The following is a 19315-nucleotide window of genomic DNA, read 5'->3' on the forward strand; positions in this document are numbered from 1 at the left end:
GGGGAGAGCGGCGCTCTGACAGGTCCGTCGCTGCACAGTGTGCAGCGACGGACCTGTCATCTTCCTGCTCACTGATCCGCCCCGTGTGAAAGAGCCCTAAAGGTGCACATAACCACCCTTTGGGAACCCAGAAAATGTCAGATTATCTCAAGCAATCATTGAAATTGGGAGCATTGCTTTCCATTATCAGCCCATTTATCTTTCTTTACCACTGCTCAAATTGCAATAGATACAGTGATAGCAGGCAGCAAAGTCATATTTTGGGTTGAATAGGGTAGGAATTAATAAGACACTGGGATTCCAAAAGAAAACTCTCCTTGTTGCAGTGATTCTAAAAAGTCTAAAATAAAGTCTAAAATATCTGCCTGTAGCAAGGGAGTCACCCACCCCTCATTGAACTGTCTACAGCCATGGCCAAAAGTTTTGAGAATGACAGAAATATTCACTTTTACAAAGTCTGCGGCTTTAGTGTTTTTAGATCTTTTTGTCAGATGTTACTATGGTATACTGAAGTATAATTGCAAGCATTTCATAAGTGTCAATGTTTTTTTTTGACAATTACATTAAGTTTATGCAAAGAGACAATATTTGCAGTGTTCACCCTTCTTTTTTCAAGACCTTTGAAATTCGCCCTGGCATGCTGTCAGTCAACTTCTGGGCCACAACTTGACTGATGGCAGCCCAATATTGCATAATCAATGCTTGGAGTTTGTCAGAATTTGTGGGTTTTTTTATGTTCATCTGCCTCTTGAGGATTGAACACAAGGTCTCAATGGGATTAAGGTCTAGGGAGTTTCCTGGCCATGGACCCAAAATGTCAATGTTTTGTTCTCCAGGCCACTTAGTTATCACTTTTGCCTTATGGCAAGGTGCTCCATCATGCTGGGAAAGGCATTGTTTGCCACCAAACTGTCCTTGGATGGTTGGGAGAAGTTGCTCCCGGAGGATGTTTTTGTACCAGCCTTTATCCATGGTTGTGTTCTTAGACAAAATTGTGAGTGAGCCCACTCCCTTGGCTGAGAAGCAAACCCACACATGCATGGTCTCAGGATGTTTTACTGTTGGCATGACACAGGACTGATGGTAGCGCTCACCTTTTCTTCTCCGGAGAAGATTTTTGCTGGATGCCCCAAACAATTGGAAAGAGGGTTCATCAAAGAAAACTACTTTACCCCAGTCCTCAGAAGTCCAATCCCTGTACCTTTTGCAGAATATCAGTCTGTCCCTGAAGTTTTTTCTGGAGACAGCAGGCCATCCTCCAAAAGTCTTCGCCTCATTGTGTTTGCAGATGCACTCATACCTGCCTGCTGCCATTCCTAAACAAGCTCAGCACTGGTGGTGCCTCAATCCCGCAGCTGAATCAACTGTAGAAGAGGGTCTTGGTGCTTGGTGGACTTTCTTGGGTGCCCTGAAGCCTTCTTCACAAATGCAGTGGAATTATTTTTTTATGGGATTAGGTTCATTTTCATGGCAAAGAAGGACTATGCAATTAATTGCAATTCATCTGATCACTCTTCATACCATTCTGGAGTATTTGCAAATTGCCATCATAAAAACTGAGGCAGCAGACTTTGTGAAAATTAATATTTGTTTCATTCTCAAAACTTTTGGCCAGGGCTGTATAGGTGAAAAGGGTCAATAAAGAGACTTTAGCTTCTTGGGTTACTCAGCTAATGCCACTCTTCATTGATGTAGATTTAGTAGAGTATAGTAAAATAAAAACATATAATTAAAATGGAGCATATTTCAATAAGGCACTGTAGCTATAATGAACTTGGATTTACTGTATGTCTTAATACAGAACAGATTCTCCTGTTCTAAATGTACTGTAATTTTAGCATATTTTTTTAGTCTGTGTATGCACATGTGGAAGAAGTCTCCATAAGCAACCATGAGATTAAGAAAAGGGGAATGATAACTCCACTTATAGAAATGTTCATATTAAATGTATCTAGATTTTTTGGAAATTCTTTCCCACAGACACAATAGGAAGAGAGAGGAAATTCACTCTTAAACATATGTCACAAGAGTGGATGTCCTTATTGGAGGATGTTCCCACTGTCCCCGTTCATGTAACGGTAACACTTTAGATTTCTTCTTGCAATGGTCAGTGACAGTGGTCATTAAGACAAAGAAAGAGGGCCCATCTAAATATTTAGAAAGGACCAGGCATGGAGTTCAGTTTTAAGTATATATTTTAAACATGTATAAGAAATGAAATTACATTCACAAAAAAGCCTTTTGAAGACCTTCTTTTTTGCTAGTAGCTGCAGTTTTTTTTTCTTTTTCCTTGTATTTTCTGCAGTGTTCCTGGTCCCAGGTAGGACTCCAGGCACCTGTAGTTTTCATTCCCTAGTAGAAAAAAAAAAAAAAAAATAATGCCACAAAATCAGCCTGTTTGGCACAGAGGGACAGGATTAAGGATTTTGTCATGGGCACACAATCTCAGTGGAGATGGCAGTTGTGGGACCATATGCAACTAAGCCACTTCCTTTAGTTTTAGTTTTTAACAATGCGTGTTTGAAAAATATAAACCTTATTCTAGTGTTACAGTTTTATTGCATTCTAGAATTCAGTCATTTGTGTTAGAATGGCACTGAATACTGCCTGAAATATGCACTTTGGAGACATTTTTATTGTTAGTATTATTTTATGGGTGCTGTTAAATTATTTAAGATCAATGTATTTATGATAACTAGATTAATAAACTAATATTTATTTTAAAATGTTGGTTTTGTTGACTAAATGTATAAAAATGTGGATACAACATGGCAAATATTGGTATTATCTAGTGATAAGACATGTACCGTAAAACAGCAAAAGATAAAATATTTGTCTACACTTTTTATTACAAGTTAAAGGACCACTGTAGTGAAAAACCCTGAGGGGAATGCAATAAAAGATATTATGATGCTTTATTTTGGCAGTATGGCCACTTAAAGTGTTACTAAACCCAGGACCTTACATTCACTATATCCGGTCTCCCACAGTACACAGAACATGGAAATGCAATATTTTAATATATATAAACTACTAAATGCCTTTTCTCAACAGCAGTATATAGCAGTCTTGTGACTTCTATCAGCGTCTGGCCAAGCACTGGTACTTGCAGGAGAAGTTTTCATTCTCCTCTGACTGTCCTATGAGGTTGCATGACCCCTGACTTTCTGTCTGGACACTGCTGATTGGCCGTGTGCTGATCACATGCGCTCTCCAAAAAAAAAAAATGAAAAAGATTCTTAGCAATACGCACCAAACTGAGCATGTGCAGAGTGCCCCCTGGGGCTCTGTTCTATCAGCAGATAGATTGAGGACAGTAAAAGGGAAAGATCAGAGAAGAAAGAATCGAACTGCCTGTTTACACATTGTACAAGATTAACACAGTGAGTATAACAAGCATGCTTTATTGCATATACACACTGATTTTACTGTTGTGGGTTTAGTCACACATTTAAAGCAGCCTGCTACTAAAACAGGAAAGACTTGTGACAGTTTTGCAAAGCTTTTTTTTGCTATGGCTATAAGATTCCCTGGTCAACAGCTGAAAAAAAAGAAGGTTGGTGACATCATTGTCCAAATATGACCACTCACTCCTTTGTTTATGATATGACTGATTTCTGATTGGGACACTAAAACAAAGTTAATACTGCAGCTGCAGGAACAGATTCACAGGACTCAATCACTGTGTTTAAAATGTCCGTTCAGTGAAAAATTTATTATTACATGTTATTTTATACATAGATAAGAAAGGGGTGGTGTGAGATGTTATTAAAAAGTAACAAAATAGCAATATGTTATTAAAAGCTAACAAATAGAACTAGAAAAGGTACAATTTCTGGGGAAATTGTGAAAGTGTTCTTGCCTCTACAACTGGAGTGGGCGGAGTAACTGGGTGGGGTGGAGTGGCTTGAGTAACTGTGAAAAGTGTTAAAAAGCTTAATATTGTAAAAAGTATAAATAGTAGTAAAAAAGTTCCATCATTCGCTGAAAGAGCTGAACATTTTTTTCAAAAGTAATTTTTTTTTTCAAAAATGAATTTTTTTTAATCAAAAATGATTTTTTTTTCTTCAAAAATGATTTTTTTTTTCAAAAGTAATTTTTTTTTTCAAAAGTAATTTTTTTTTTCAAAAATGAATTTTTTTATTTCAAAAATATTTTTTTTTTCGAAATTATTATTTTTTTTAAAGTAATTTTTTTTTCAAAAATAATTTTTTTTTTCAAAAATATTTTTTTTTTTCAAATATATTTTTTTTTCAAAAATAATTTTTTTTTCAAAAATATTTTTTTTTTCAAAAATAATTTTTTTTTTTTTCAAAAATATTTTTTTTTTCAAAAATGATTTTTTTTTTTCAAAAATTATTTTTTTACTTTTTTCAAAAATATTTTTTTTTTTCAAAAATATTTTTTTTTTTTACATGGGGCGGTCATAATGTTTTGGCTGATCATGGGGTGGTCATAATGTTTTGGCTGATCATGGGGTTGTCAGCTTTTGTCACTTCCCACTCTAGTTTTGAACATTTAGCCATTCATTCCTATGGGACCAATTTCGCCGCAAAAACGACGATATTTCGTGGACCATTCGGCGAAACGTTCCACAAAGTGATAGCACACCAATCGGGAACAATCCGCACGTTTCGGTATATTACTTGTCTCTGTAGTGTAAAAACTGTGGGAGGAGTCTACAAGCATTATCAAGTCTAGCAGATGAAGTCACATGCATTTGGGGTGTCTCAGCATCTTGTGTTTACAACCACTGTTTCCTAGCAACGCTCATGCCCTGTTTATGCTTCCCAAATACTACTTCATCAAAACTGCCCCATCAGAATTACCCCATCAAAACTGCCCCATCATATTCCTCTATTATAAATCAGTACATGGTGTGTCTGTCCCCTCCCCCGGGCTCTGTAATCAGCTGAGATGCTCCAGCCACCTTCCCCCCTGTGTATAACAGAAGCTTTGGTAACCATGGCAACAAAACAAACACTAACAGTACACTCTGATTAATGGCTAAAATTTCCTGAAATGACCTCTAAACAAATGGCCGTGTTTTAAAAACTATACATCCTACAGCGAAGATCTTTATATTGTGAGAATCACAAGACCCAGACCTAGATTTTGATGTATAGTATGTCTGTGAAATATTAAAAATGAAGGCACGGTCGCAGTTTAGAAATTGCCCTTCAAATTTGGAGGGGGCTAGAGTGTAGTTTCAATGAATGTCAATGGACGGCGTGAGTTACAAACAAATGGTCATATTGTGAAAACTATCAGGACTATGGCTTAGCCGTGGACATGTTTAGTGGCAGCAGGGATAGCTGAACGTTTTGATATAAGATTTGTGTAGGTGGGCTTGAAAATGAGGGAGTAGCGGCAGTTTAGAAATCATGTTCTGATTTTTCAGCTTTTGTCATCTCCCACTCTAGTTTCCCCATTCATTCCTATGGGACCAATTTCGCCGCAAAAATGACGATATTTTGTGAACCATTCGGCGAAACGTTCCACAAAGTAATAGCACACCATTCGGGAACAATCCGCACGTTTCGGTATATTACTTGTCTATGTAGTGTAAAAACTGTGGGAGGAGTTAGGGTGGTAAATTTGGCTATAATAATAAGAACTAGAAAAGGTACAATTTCTGGGGAAATTGTGAAAAGTGTTCTTGCCTCTACATCTGGAGTGAGCGGAGTAACTGGGTGGAGTGCCTGGAGTAACTGTTGTGTGGTTGGAGTAACTGTGGAAAGGTTGAACTGGGCAGATGGGCAGAGTAACTGTGTGGAGTGTTTGTAGTGAGTAAAGATAGTAAACATTACACTAACCAATTGATTGATCAAATTTAAAAAGTGCACAAGTGCTAATGATGTAAAAAGGTAGAAATATCGGTAAATGACTTTGTCGGACACAGACTTAAGGGTTACCAGGATTTATTCCGCCCCAGCCAAAGCATAGCACCTGACGGACTCGCGTCCCAAAATCAAGTGTGTCAAAAACAGTTTACACAGTGTACATATAATTTCAATATATTGCATCACAAGCGAACTGGCGGTATATTTCCGTTATACATTAACATTAACATTAACATTTTGAACAGTCAACTTTTTGAACTTTTTGGATACAAGGCAATTCATTAAAGCATATACTTTAAACCCTTACAAATTTTCAGTTTCTCTGCAGTTTTGCTCCTTGCTGTTTCTTTGTCTTACTAATCAGCAAGCAGGCTATAGCACAGGAAGGAGAGGGTGAGTGTGATGAGGACAGTGTGATAGGGCGAGCTGACGTGCTGCATCTACCGTCTGTAGGACGGGTGATCGTTTTAGCCAGCCGGCTTCTTATGCTTATTTGAATCTGCTACACTGTAAGTGTTATTTTAATTATTTTAATAAACCTCAAAACCAGGATTACGCTATGTTGTTTCCCTCTCTTTTCCCGGGGTACCCCTAAATGAGAACAACCCCCCAGCTAGGAGTCTTTTATTAATCTCCATGATAAGAGTGATTTCCTGTGACTTGGTGGACTAGTGGTATCATCACCCCTTTGGCTGTATGAAGTGGCATGTCATTTCCTAGAAGCCCATCCAATGAAAGGCCCTGACCGGGTTAAGGTCGCAAGCCCCCTTGTGCTTGCCGTTTGGTAAGCGCGCATTTTATTTTCAGCTACCACCGTGGTGCGGTGGAGGAATTTTTTCTATTTTACATTTCCTGCTTTAAAAAAATGGGGTCTGAGCCTATGTATTTTCACAACATTTATTTGGACTTTATTCACTGTGTTAGGACTGTCCAGTGAACACTTATTGATTTAGGTTTCAAGAACTGTGTTAGTTATTTAATTTGGGTTCTAACCAATTAGTCCTATTCAACACTGGTACTAGTATTTACTCCTATTTACAGCGCTGCTATATTTGTTATATTGTTGTATTAGTGTGTGTATCTCACATAGAGTGGCTGCTTTTGTTATTATGTAGTTTTTTTTAATTTTTTTTCACTAAGTTATTTTCATCACTATTTTGGTTATCCCCTATTTGGTCATTCACAATATTTCACGAACAGGTACCCTTTTTGGGTGCACTACAGCGCGGTATTCCTCTTACTATATGATGAGGACAGATGTCTGTGATGGATGGGGGGGAGTAAGTGAGTTCAGTGTCTAACAAGTACACCGAACATGAAATATAGAGAATGATGTTTAGCTAATTGTAAATGGTCCCACATAACTATGGCCACGTAAACTGACCCTCATTGCCACTTTATCTGTTTGATGACCACTGTCTCACAACCACTGTTTCCTGGCAACACTCATGCCCTGTTTATGCAGGCTCTAAGCGTGTTCACAACCACTGCTCAAAACACAATACACAGGATAATGGTAGCTGTAATAACTGTGCAGTACTCCTGACTGGAGACACTGCTGCACCCTGGAGATGTAAATGTGATCCAACAGTGTGTTTTTTTCTGTGGTGGCTGCCCAGACCAGTTGAGTATATCCTCTTGAGTGAAGAAGGTCAGATATTGGCTTCTTTTCTCTGCACAGAAAATCTTCATTGAAATCTCCACAGAGTATTATAGGTTGGCAATCCATTATTTCCAAAGATTCCAAGAGGCCCAGCAGGTTAGTAAGGAATTGGCCAATACTGTAATCCGGTGGCCTGTAAATGACAGCGATCAAAGCTTGTACAGGGGACTCCAGTTTGACAACCAAGAACTCCAAGTCAGTCACATTGTGATGATACTGCTTTTCATAGGCCTTGAAATGGTTTCTGACATACAAGGCGACACCTCCGCCACTTTTACTTGCAATGTCAGGAAGGTTTGTGTACGAGAGGTGTCTGTTGCGTTTGAACAGGTTGTAGCCCTCCAGCTGGAGACTTTCAGCAACAGAAGAGCCTGAGAGATGAGTTTCAGTGAAACATAAAACATCTCCAAGTGTCAACTCATGGTGAGATTTGATATCTTCAATGTGAGCTGGTAATCCTTCCGTGTTGTGATGGATAATTGTTAATGTTTGCTGTTTGTCTGTTGTCTGTAGAAACTTTAAGAGGGGCATAACACTTTCCAGTGATGCTTTCTTCATTGAATCCAGGGAAGCTGTGATTTCAGGATCAGCAAAGATCTTCTTCTCATCAAAGTCGGTTATGTACAGTCCTTGTAGTGTAGTCGTTCTACTCAGAGCAACATAGGCCATTCCCGGTTGGAAGACCCGTTTCAATGAGACCACTGCCGACTGTATCGACATCCCCTGACACTTATGAATCGTACATCCAAAAGCCAACTTCAGGGGGAACTGCCTGCGAACAACTCCTTTCTGTCTCAGGTTTTCCTCTACCCTTTCTATGTACACCAAGTTGTCAGCATCACAAGACGACTTGTTACGGTATCTCTGTCCTGCATTTGGATTGTCCAGCACAAGCCCAAGCTTGTTTACCGTAGTAGCACCATTCTCAGTCTGGATGATTATTCTTGCAATCTTAAAAAAAAAAACAAGTAGAAAGGCGCAAAGCAGGTATACCTCACATAACAGATCCTAAATAGTCCAATGGCAGGGTAGGTGTATGTAGATGTATATAGATATATATACAGGAGGAAGTCTATCAGGGCTGCCACCAAAAAAAGACCAGAAGCAAGGTCCAATAGGCTGAGGAAGATAAAACAAGGAAAAGGGGCGCCTCTGAGTATATATCAATAATCATTTATTTACAACAAACAATATCCACTCACATGGAAGACTGTAGTATTGCGTTCCGGTGCATCTCTGAGTAGAGAAGAGGCTGGAAGACCACAAGTCTCAGCAAGTCCGTGCAGTGCTGGTCACACATCAAGTCCTGGCAGGGATGGATGGTGGTGGCAGAACACGGTGGGAGCTCCCTCGGGTCTCCAGATGGCACTTCAGGATAGGTGGTGGGTTAAAATGACATAGACCAACGGTCTGTGGGTTCCAGGGAGGGGATAAGGGGACGCCAAAGCCGATCGCCGGGCGCGCTGCCGTCTGAGGCTCGTAAGGCTCCGTGGAGAGAGATGGTGACGGCCGTACAGGGAGCCAGAACGAGGCCTGGAAAGCAAGCGCAGCGCGGCGCCGGGCCGTGACGTCACAGCTCTGCGACGCGTTTCCGAGTCTGCGCGCTATTGATGACAGGAATAGCGGCACTCCTTTCTCAAGCATAGGGGGCGGATGTAATGGCAGTCCTTTTATAGTCTCTGGGAGGGGGGGGGAAGGGGTGGGGCTGAGGATAATAGACAGTATCCGGATACACTGCAGCTTTTGGCAATACTAGATATAATACACATGGAAGTGGGGCACAAGTTAATAAATGGATATATGAAGTTTGAGCATGGAGTATCTGTACATTCATATATAGGATACACATGAGTATAGTTGTACATAGAATTGGAAATTGAAAATTAAAAATTAAAATTAAAAAATTAATTAAAAACCAGTACACATCCACCTGCAGAATAAGACCTGGTGCATATACAACCAATATGGACCATACATAAGAACATGTAAGTGTATCAATTGAGAATTGGGATGGTACTTAAAAATAGTAATAATAATAATGATAATGGACCAGTGCAAGATAAAAGATATATATATATGAAATAAAAAATATATATATGTAAAATACACGAGAGATGGTGATTATGCGAATGTAAATCTCAGTACACACTGTAAACACAATTGGCGATGTACACAGTCCGCAAGGGAAAAACCAGGAAGAAGGAGCAGGGGGAGGGGAAAGGGGGGAGGGGGGGGTGGGGGGGGGGGGGAAGGAAAAAGCCGGGGGGAAAAAAAGGGAAAGGGGGGGGGGAAAAGGGGAGGGATGGAAGAAAAGGGGGGGGGGAGGGGGGGGGGTTTTGAAGAAGAAAGAGGGCAGGGGGGGGGGGGCGGGGGATGGAATATACTTACTCGTGGACCCGCCACCCCCACAATAATAGATATGTTAGTGTGTATACAACCTGTGGTAAGGATGATAAAAATACAAGCAATGAATATACACATACCATATATAAGCAAATAAAAACAATATATATCTATAATATGGTGGCAATCTCGATGCCCTCATTCAAGCCCCCAGGCGAGAGGACGTCGAGATTGTAAATCCAGAACGTTTCCCTTGCACAGAGCTTTTTGAAACGTTCGGCAGGAGTATACGACTTGGGGATTTGTTCAATTACCCATACAGTGAGGCCCGTGGTGGATTTTTGATGAAAACTAGCAAAATGTCGTGGGACACTGTGCATGTCTTTACCACCCTCTATCAGTCTCCGGTGTTGACCGAAACGCTGTCTGAGGGGGCAGATTGTTCTACCGACATAGATCAGTCCACAGGGGCACATGAGGCCGTAGACTACAAAATCGGAAGAACAATTATAGAATTGGTCTATCTGATACGTTTTACCTTTGGAAAGGAATGACTTTTGTCCATGTTTAACAAAGGCACAAGTTTTGCATAGGGTTTTTTTGCATCGATACATGCCAACCAAAGGTATAAGTGTGGTGGCATGGTCGTTGGTCACAGTGGTTTTGAATTTGCTTGGGGCAATTTTACTTTTCAAGTTAGGTGCTTTACGGTAAGTGATTCGTGGTACTGTAGGGAGAAGAGTTTTGAGGAGGGGGTCCTGTAATAGAATCCCCCAATGTTTTTTCATGATGTTTTCCATTTTTGGTTGATGAAGCTTGTGCATCCTATTCCAAGGGTAAACCAGCCAAAACAAATACTTGCCCAACAGATCACTCCACCAGATTTATCACGACCTTTCACTTCGAATATAAAAAAATGGAAAACATCATGAAAAAACATTGGGGGATTCTATTACAGGACCCCCTCCTCAAAACTCTTCTCCCTACAGTACCACGAATCACTTACCGTAAAGCACCTAACTTGAAAAGTAAAATTGCCCCAAGCAAATTCAAAACCACTGTGACCAACGACCATGCCACCACACTTATACCTTTGGTTGGCATGTATCGATGCAAAAAAACCCTATGCAAAACTTGTGCCTTTGTTAAACATGGACAAAAGTCATTCCTTTCCAAAAGGTAAAACGTATCAGATAGACCAATTCTATAATTGTTCTTCCGATTTTGTAGTCTACGGCCTCATGTGCCCCTGTGGACTGATCTATGTCGGTAGAACAATCTGCCCCCTCAGACAGCGTTTCGGTCAACACCGGAGACTGATAGAGGGTGGTAAAGACATGCACAGTGTCCCACGACATTTTGCTAGTTTTCATCAAAAATCCACCACGGGCCTCACTGTATGGGTAATTGAACAAATCCCCAAGTCGTATACTCCTGCCGAACGTTTCAAAAAGCTCTGTGCAAGGGAAACGTTCTGGATTTACAATCTCGACGTCCTCTCGCCTGGGGGCTTGAATGAGGGCATCGAGATTGCCACCATATTATAGATATATATTGTTTTTATTTGCTTATATATGGTATGTGTATATTCATTGCTTGTATTTTTATCATCCTTACCACAGGTTGTATACACACTAACATATCTATTATTGTGGGGGTGGCGGGTCCACGAGTAAGTATATTCCATCCCCCGCCCCCCCCCCTGCCCTCTTTCTTCAAAACCCCCCCCTTTTCTTCCATCCCTCCCCTTTCCCCCCCCCCCTTTCCCTTTTTTTCCCCCCGGCTTTTTCCTTCCCCCCCCCCCCCACCCCCCCCCCCTCCCCCCTTTCCCCTCCCCCTGCTCCTTCTTCCTGGTTTTTCCCTTGCGGACTGTGTACATCGCCAATTGTGTTTACAGTGTGTACTGAGATTTACATTTGCATAATCACCATCTCTCGTGTATTTTACATATATATATTTTTTATTTCATATATATATATCTTTTATCTTGCACTGGTCCATTATCATTATTATTATTACTATTTTTAAGTACCATCCCAATTCTCAATTGATACACTTACATGTTCTTATGTATGGTCCATATTGGTTGTATATGCACCAGGTCTTATTCTGCAGGTGGATGTGTACTGGTTTTTAATTAATTTTTTAATTTTAATTTTTAATTTTCAATTTCCAATTCTATGTACAACTATACTCATGTGTATCCTATATATGAATGTACAGATACTCCATGCTCAAACTTCATATATCCATTTATTAACTTGTGCCCCACTTCCATGTGTATTATATCTAGTATTGCCAAAAGCTGCAGTGTATCTGGATACTGTCTATTATCCTCAGCCCCACCCCTTCCCCCCCCCCCCTCCCAGAGACTATAAAAGGACTGCCATTACATCCGCCCCCTATGCTTGAGAAAGGAGTGCCGCTATTCCTGTCATCAATAGCGCGCAGACTCGGAAACGCGTCGCAGAGCTGTGACGTCACGGCCCGGCGCCGCGCTGCGCTTGCTTTCCAGGCCTCGTTCTGGCTCCCTGTACGGCCGTCACCATCTCTCTCCACGGAGCCTTACGAGCCTCAGACGGCAGCGCGCCCGGCGATCGGCTTTGGAGTCCCCTTATCCCCTCCCTGGAACCCACAGACCGTTGGTCTATGTCATTTTAACCCACCACCTATCCTGAAGTGCCATCTGGAGACCCGAGGGAGCTCCCACCGTGTTCTGCCACCACCATCCATCCCTGCCAGGACTTGATGTGTGACCAGCACTGCACGGACTTGCTGAGACTTGTGGTCTTCCAGCCTCTTCTCTACTCAGAGATGCACCGGAACGCAATACTACAGTCTTCCATGTGAGTGGATATTGTTTGTTGTAAATAAATGATTATTGATATATACTCAGAGGCGCCCCTTTTCCTTGTTTTATTCTTGCAATCTTGCCAAATGTCCCGTTAACAAGCCCGTCTTCTACATCAATGTTTCTTGTGATCATGATACGGGCACCTTCAGCTGCTTGCAGTGTGTCAATCAGATTGTCTTTGTGTCCTTTGAAAGGTTGGTGTTGCCTCAGCATCACTCCTGTCTTAGGGTCTTTTCTGTAATCGTCGGCATCTATGTTGGTGACGTTTGAATGGAGAACAGACACAGTTGCAGCATTATGTTTGTGAACCTCTTTGTTGGTGGCAAATATGTGTAGCACGTCATTAGGGCAGTGGGTGGGATCTGTAAAAGCCTGAGCAAGCAGAGCTTTGTCATCATTGCTTAAGGTGCCAGTCTTCTGCTTGACTCTGATTCTATTCAAAAGCTCAGCAAATGAAATGTCATCCTTCTGTCGCATGATCTCTGTCAGCGTGATCATCTGAAAGTTGTCTTTCCAGACGTCATTGGTATTTTCCTCAAACACGCAGAGTGGCTTACTTTTTCCCAGCGGGGGGACCTGGTAAAAGTCTCCTACTGCTAGTACTGACATACCACCAAAAGGTTTCTTACTGCCTTTGATTTGCTGTAATCTCCAGTTGATCTAGGCAAACAGAGGCTTTGAAATCATTGACACCTCGTCAATAACAATGATCTCCGCATTTGACAGCTGTGCCCTCACTTCATCTATTAGATTTCCAAGTCCTTGGTAGGGTGGCTTCAAGCTTCTTGGCAACTTCAGCAGAGAATGCAAAGTGTTGCCTGAAATGTTGAAAGCTGCTGTTCCTGTAAATACAGTTAGTAAAATGCTGGGCATGGATATGTCTGCTTCCTCACGTAGTCTGGTAAGTTTACAGAGTATCTTTGTCGCCTCAGCATAGATGCACTTTATCAGGTGTGATTTGCCTGTCCCTGCACCACCAGTGACAAAGTAATAGAATGGGTCAGGATTTAGGCCACGCACACGGTTAGTGCACCAGTCACAAACTGAGTAGAATGTCTGAGCTTGTGTCCGGTTAAGGTTTCTGTACATTTTCCGAAGGAAATCAGGGCACATTTGTGGGGCCTTCACAGTAAGCGCAATTCCACCTGTTTGTTTGTGACGTGTATACTCCGGAACATCATCTTGTTCATTCTCATGAAGTGGCTCCCCTTCTTTGCGTTCCTCTATACATTCCAACCTATCCAACTCAGCTTCTGGGGCAAAGGTGTTCCAAGCATCTTCAACAGGGCCGTTTTTTACAAAGTCATCCAAGACTTGTTCCACAATTTTGTTGTGTTGTTCGAACTTCTTTTGGTTGCTGGTAACAATTGCAGACACTGCTCGGATTGCTTCTTCTCCTGGTAAGCTCACACAGGCGCCTTTGTAAAAATCCTGGTGTGTTGGGAACCTTACAGTTTTCAGTGATGACTCTGAACGGTGGGGGAGGTAGAGTTTAAGCAGTCTGCCGTAGTAGTTCTCAGGGTCCTTCTTCTCTGAGAAGCGTGCGTACCTGATGATTGCAGGCTTCCCTCTCGTGCGTTTTTGAATCATTCCCATTTCATTCAATAGGCTGACACGCTTGCTGTCTTCCTTTTGCTTGCCATCTTCCTTCTGCTTGCCATAGACAACCCTGTAATGGGATGCAAAGTCTGCCAGACACATGGACTCAAACTCTGGTGTTTCGGGTCTGGCTCTGTATTTGTCGACAAAACTCGTCATCCACACATTAAGAGAATCGGCTGGTTTGTTCTGCAATGCACTGAGCGGGAGACTCATTTTCAGTGCGTTGTCCCCAGTTGGCAGAAAAACAACCTCACGTGAGCAAGACTTCATTTTCAAGCTGCACGTACGGGCCACAGACTCCTGGGCGCTGACCTCTCTGTGTTTTGAATAAGCCTGAAGAACCTCTTTCATTTCTTCTCGTTCTGTCGCTGTTTCTGGGCTCATTTCTTTGACTATTGTTTTGAGATAGTCACTCAGCTCCCGTTCTGGCTTGGATATGTAGGACAACATGTACATGATGCAACCATACTCATCAAGAATGTACTGGATGTCCATGTTGGCGTTCCAGGCCATCAGTAAATGTGGATTGTAGTTGTTCACCCAGCAGTCCTTGACATCACGCTTCATTAGAATCACGCTTGAGGAGGTCAATGCCTGAATGTACGAGTTGTACTGATTCAAAGTCATATCACACTGTGCCAGTAGCTGTGACATGTCTTCAAGCTGCACTTTTGGGTTATTAAGCAAATCCCAGACTGGTTTCAGTTTGTTTTTGGCTGCTTGTGGTTTCATTGCACAATCTCCTTGTTCTTCTGGCATCGGGTAAGTTATCCTCGTTTTTCTAATAGGTGGCTTTGGAAATCCAAATCTGCATACTCTGTTACCTTTCTTGCATGATTTTGAATGAGATCTGCTGTGCATTTGAAGTTCTGTTACAAATCTGTGAAGTAAGGCCTGTTTGGCTTCATCAGGCAGCTGGCATGAGATGTTATGATCTATAAAGGCACACACCTTGTCATCACTGTCTTGTCCAAATATAGGAGCTCCTGCTACCCAACAGAGACAATGTATATGAGGGCTCCCTCTCGCCTGAAATTCAACCCATAATCGATAACTTCACCAATTGGCTGTGCAGGACCCAACAGCAGCTCTCGCATCAGAGCATCAACCCGTTTGTCAAACATGCGCATGGTGGTCACTGGGTTGCCTCGAAGAATGTCACACTTTTCAGCCCAGTCTAGCCCCGCAAAATCCACCTTTTGACCTTGTTGTGCCTTTATTGCCGTTATTACCTCTGGCCATCTGAATTCTGCAGCAGAGAAGGTAAGAAAAAATGTTGGCTTACCCAATTGTCTGACCATGGCTAGCAAATTCTTCAGATTTTTATCCCAGTAAGCTGGACTCCCTCTCAGTGGTTGCATGAACCTTGTGGCATCTCGGTTTCGCACCAACCTCTCAACCTCACACTTGTCCTGTAGCAGCTTGTTGGATATTTTCCGTCCATCCCTGGTATTGGGTTTTCCTTTCCTTAACTGGATGGACATGCTGCTTTTGGCCATGTGTGTTTCTGTGACAAACTGCGCAAAGAAGAGGTAGCTTGTGTCTCTTGCAAAACGAGTATCAACACAAAAAAGCCTTGCATTGAAATACATGCTCGGGGACAGTTTGACTTGTCTTGCCTGGTCCAATGTATTCTGTCCAGTAGGGAACTGAACAGGGAAAGCCATTGCCTCAAGCCTAGGAACTTTAAAGAAGCTGACAGGTGTGTTTCCTTGTGCAGGTGCAATGCTGAATATTCCATCACCGTGTGTCAGTGCTTCCTCTCCAAGGTCAGATGGCTGCAAACAACTGTCTAGGCCAATTCCAGGTCTTAGTGTATCCTTCTCATCCTCTGCATTGGGAGGTTGTTGGTCATGGCCTTCCTGTTGCTCAGAAGCAGCCGGTAAACATGCAGACTGTACCTCTGATGGATCACAATTTTCGATGCGTTCAAGTATCTCCATCATTTCAGTTTCGTCACAACTGTCGAGTTCCATCCCATCATCATTATCATCATCATCAGCGATTGTCTCATCCACTCTAATTGAAATGTCACTGTAGTCGGGGTGTGTGTCAATGAGTTTTGACAGACCTGCTACTACATTTCCCATGTTGACATAATGAAACAGCTGGTGGCCTTTGTAAGTCAGACGTCTTTTCAGCTTGACTCTGTGTAACTGGGATTTGCTGTGCGATCTTGGTAGAGTATTGACCGTGGTTTCCACCTCGGATGGCACACACACTACAGCGCCATGTATAGCTGCCTGTCGACCTTTGGGAAGTGTGATGATCTTGGCAAATGGCAGTATTTTGGCCAAAAGTTGTCTTTCCAGCACATTCAAATCGCAGAGCTCTGGGGGAATGGGCGCCAGCTCCATGTTGTTAGCTACAGCGATGGATGATTTGTGTCCTGCTTTTAAATGTAAATCACAGTTGTGACAAATCCATTCTTTGGTCCTTTCATCTGGTACGGTGCATTGTTCAGGTCCTTGACAGTGATTGTTGCACACATGGACATATTTCCCTGTCAAACAGGCAGCAACAATGTGTAGATTCTTCTTGTAATTGCTGTGAATGCAATGTTTCACTTGGTTAGGGAAAAGGGTGCGATGACACATCGTGCACACAAATGTTGGCCCAGCTTTAATGCATTCATGGAAAGTGGATATAGCTGTCTGCATTAGGCTGTTGTCCACTGGTTGACTGCATTCCCGCATGACACGAGTCCATCGTCTGTATTTCATTCTTATTTTGAAGGCACATTGCATCTTATGGGTTATGCGAAAATCTGCTTGAGTTTGACGCTTCATTTTCATGTAACTCATGCAATGTTGCAAGTGACGTTTTCTGAAAGCAGGATCATTATGATATTTTCTGGTGATGTATTGCTTCTGCTTCAACTTGAAATCGACATTTGTGGCATATTTTCTGGTGATGTATTGCTTCTTCTTCAAGTTGTAATCTGCATTTGTCGCATATTTTCTGGTGGTGTACTGCTTCTGTTTCAAGTTGAAATCTGCATTTGTCGCATATTTTCTGGTGATGTATTGCTTCTGCTTCAAGTTGAAATTGGCATCTGTTGCATATTTGCGAATGATATATTGCTTCTGCTTCAACTTAAAATCAGCATCTGCTCTGTATCGGCTGGTGATGTATGTCCTTTTCTTATTGGTGACAGACATCTTTGTAGCCTTGAAATCACGCCTTCTTTCATTTCTGTGTCTTGTCTTCAGTTTTTGTCGTCTCTGTGCATTTAATTTGGACAATGCCTTACTGTCCTTCCATATGCCCTGTGAGGATTTCGCATCAACTGACCGTGGAGAATGCTTGCTGGCTGGGAATCCAGTGTGTGTTACATCTTTGGTCATCTGTGTCACTTTGTTCTCCACATGCTTTGCATTATGTGGTTTGTCAGATTGCACCAGTGGGGACAGCAAACCATCTGACAGACGTCTTGCACGATGAAATGAGACTGGCATGAAGTCATACTGCAGTCCATCAATAGGGCCTCTGGTGTCTGTAAGGAGCAATTCATACAACTTATAAATCCTTGCCCCCATATCACTCAAATGTGTAAAAGTGATCATAACAGCTTTTCCTTTTCCAGTGGCAGGAAGTCCATCCTTATTTCGACTATGAGAATCAAACAGTCCATATCTCCCAGACTTGTCTCTGAACAATGCAATGCAATATGGCACTACTATAAAAAGTGCATGTGTAACATCTGCATTGAGGCACTGAAGTCTTGTGGAGAGGTCAACAAACCAACCTTGGTTGTCACCGTCTACCGTGTCTCTCATACATCCCGATAACACTGGAGATTTAACAACGTTATACTCATATTTGTCAGTGTTGACTCTGAGGGGCACTTCTTCCATTGTCAAGTGTTGATGCTGATAGACATTTCTTTGTTTTAGCTGTTTTATTGTTGAGCCATACAAGCTGTTGCCCTTCTTCAGTATTTGATCAAGATCACCCTTTCTCACGTCATCAAGCTCACTGTGGTATGCCAAAAATGTCAGAGCCATGCATGTACACTGTTTGTTCCTTAACCTTCCATAGCCATGATGACCCTGATGAAATGATGCCTGCACAGAAATCTCACTTGGTACACATGGTTCTTGCATGCCATGGTTTTCAGAAGTGCCCATCACACTGTCACTGTGCTCTTGAACTTGACACTGAGTTGAACATGAAAATGACACCACAGGTTCACTATGTACCTCCTGGGCACATTCACTGTCACAAACCTCCATATCCACTATGCTGCTGTGGGGCTCCGGATCCAGTTTAGTCCAGCGTATCTTTGCAGCTTTAGATCTCTTTCCTTTAGATGGCATGATGATATTTGTGGAAGGAGCTATAATTCTCCTCAGAGCTTTGTTCGAAGAGCTATAATTCCCCTCAGAGTTGTGTTGGAGGAGGAGCTATAATTCGCCTCAGAGCTGTGTGGGAGGAGCTATAACTCCCCTCTGAGCTGTGTGGGAGGAGCAATAATGCTATAATTCCCCTCAGAGCTGTGTGGGAGGAGATACAATTCCCCTTAGTGTTGTGTGGGAGGAGCTATAATTCCCCTTAGAGCTGTGTGGGAGAAGCTATATTTCCCCTCAGAGCTGTGTGGGAGAAGCTACATTTCCCATCAGAGTTGTGTGGGAGAAGCTATAATTCCCCTCAGAGCTGTTTAAAAGGAGCTATAATTCCCCTCACAGCGGTGTGGAAGAAACTATAATTCCTCTCAGAGTTGTGTGGGAGGAGCTCTAATTCTCCTCAGCTGTGTGGGAGGAGCTATAATGCTAAGCTGTAATTCCCCTCAGCGCATTCCCCTCACAGAGGTGTGGGAGAAACTATAATTCCCCTCAGAGTTGTGTGGGAGGAGCTATAATGCTAAGCTATAATGCTATAATTCCCCTTTGAGCTGTGTGGGAGGAGCTATAATTCCCCTCAAAGCTGTATTGGAGGAGCTATAACTTCCCTCCAAGCTGTGTGGGAGGAGCTATAATGCTATAATTGTCCTTAGAGCTGTGTGAGAGG

The 19315-nt window shown here is 42.2% G+C and overlaps 1 long non-coding RNA gene across 1 annotated transcript in view; it reads left to right on the top strand.

Moving 5' to 3' along the window:
• LOC141127856 (uncharacterized) overlaps positions 1-19315 on the top strand; it is a 574076-nt gene that overhangs the window by 389933 nt on the left and 164828 nt on the right. The window lies entirely within an intron of this gene.

The sequence above is a fragment of the Aquarana catesbeiana genome, linkage group LG02, assembly GCF_042186555.1.
Source record: "Aquarana catesbeiana isolate 2022-GZ linkage group LG02, ASM4218655v1, whole genome shotgun sequence".
Lineage (NCBI taxonomy): Eukaryota > Metazoa > Chordata > Amphibia > Anura > Ranidae > Aquarana > Aquarana catesbeiana.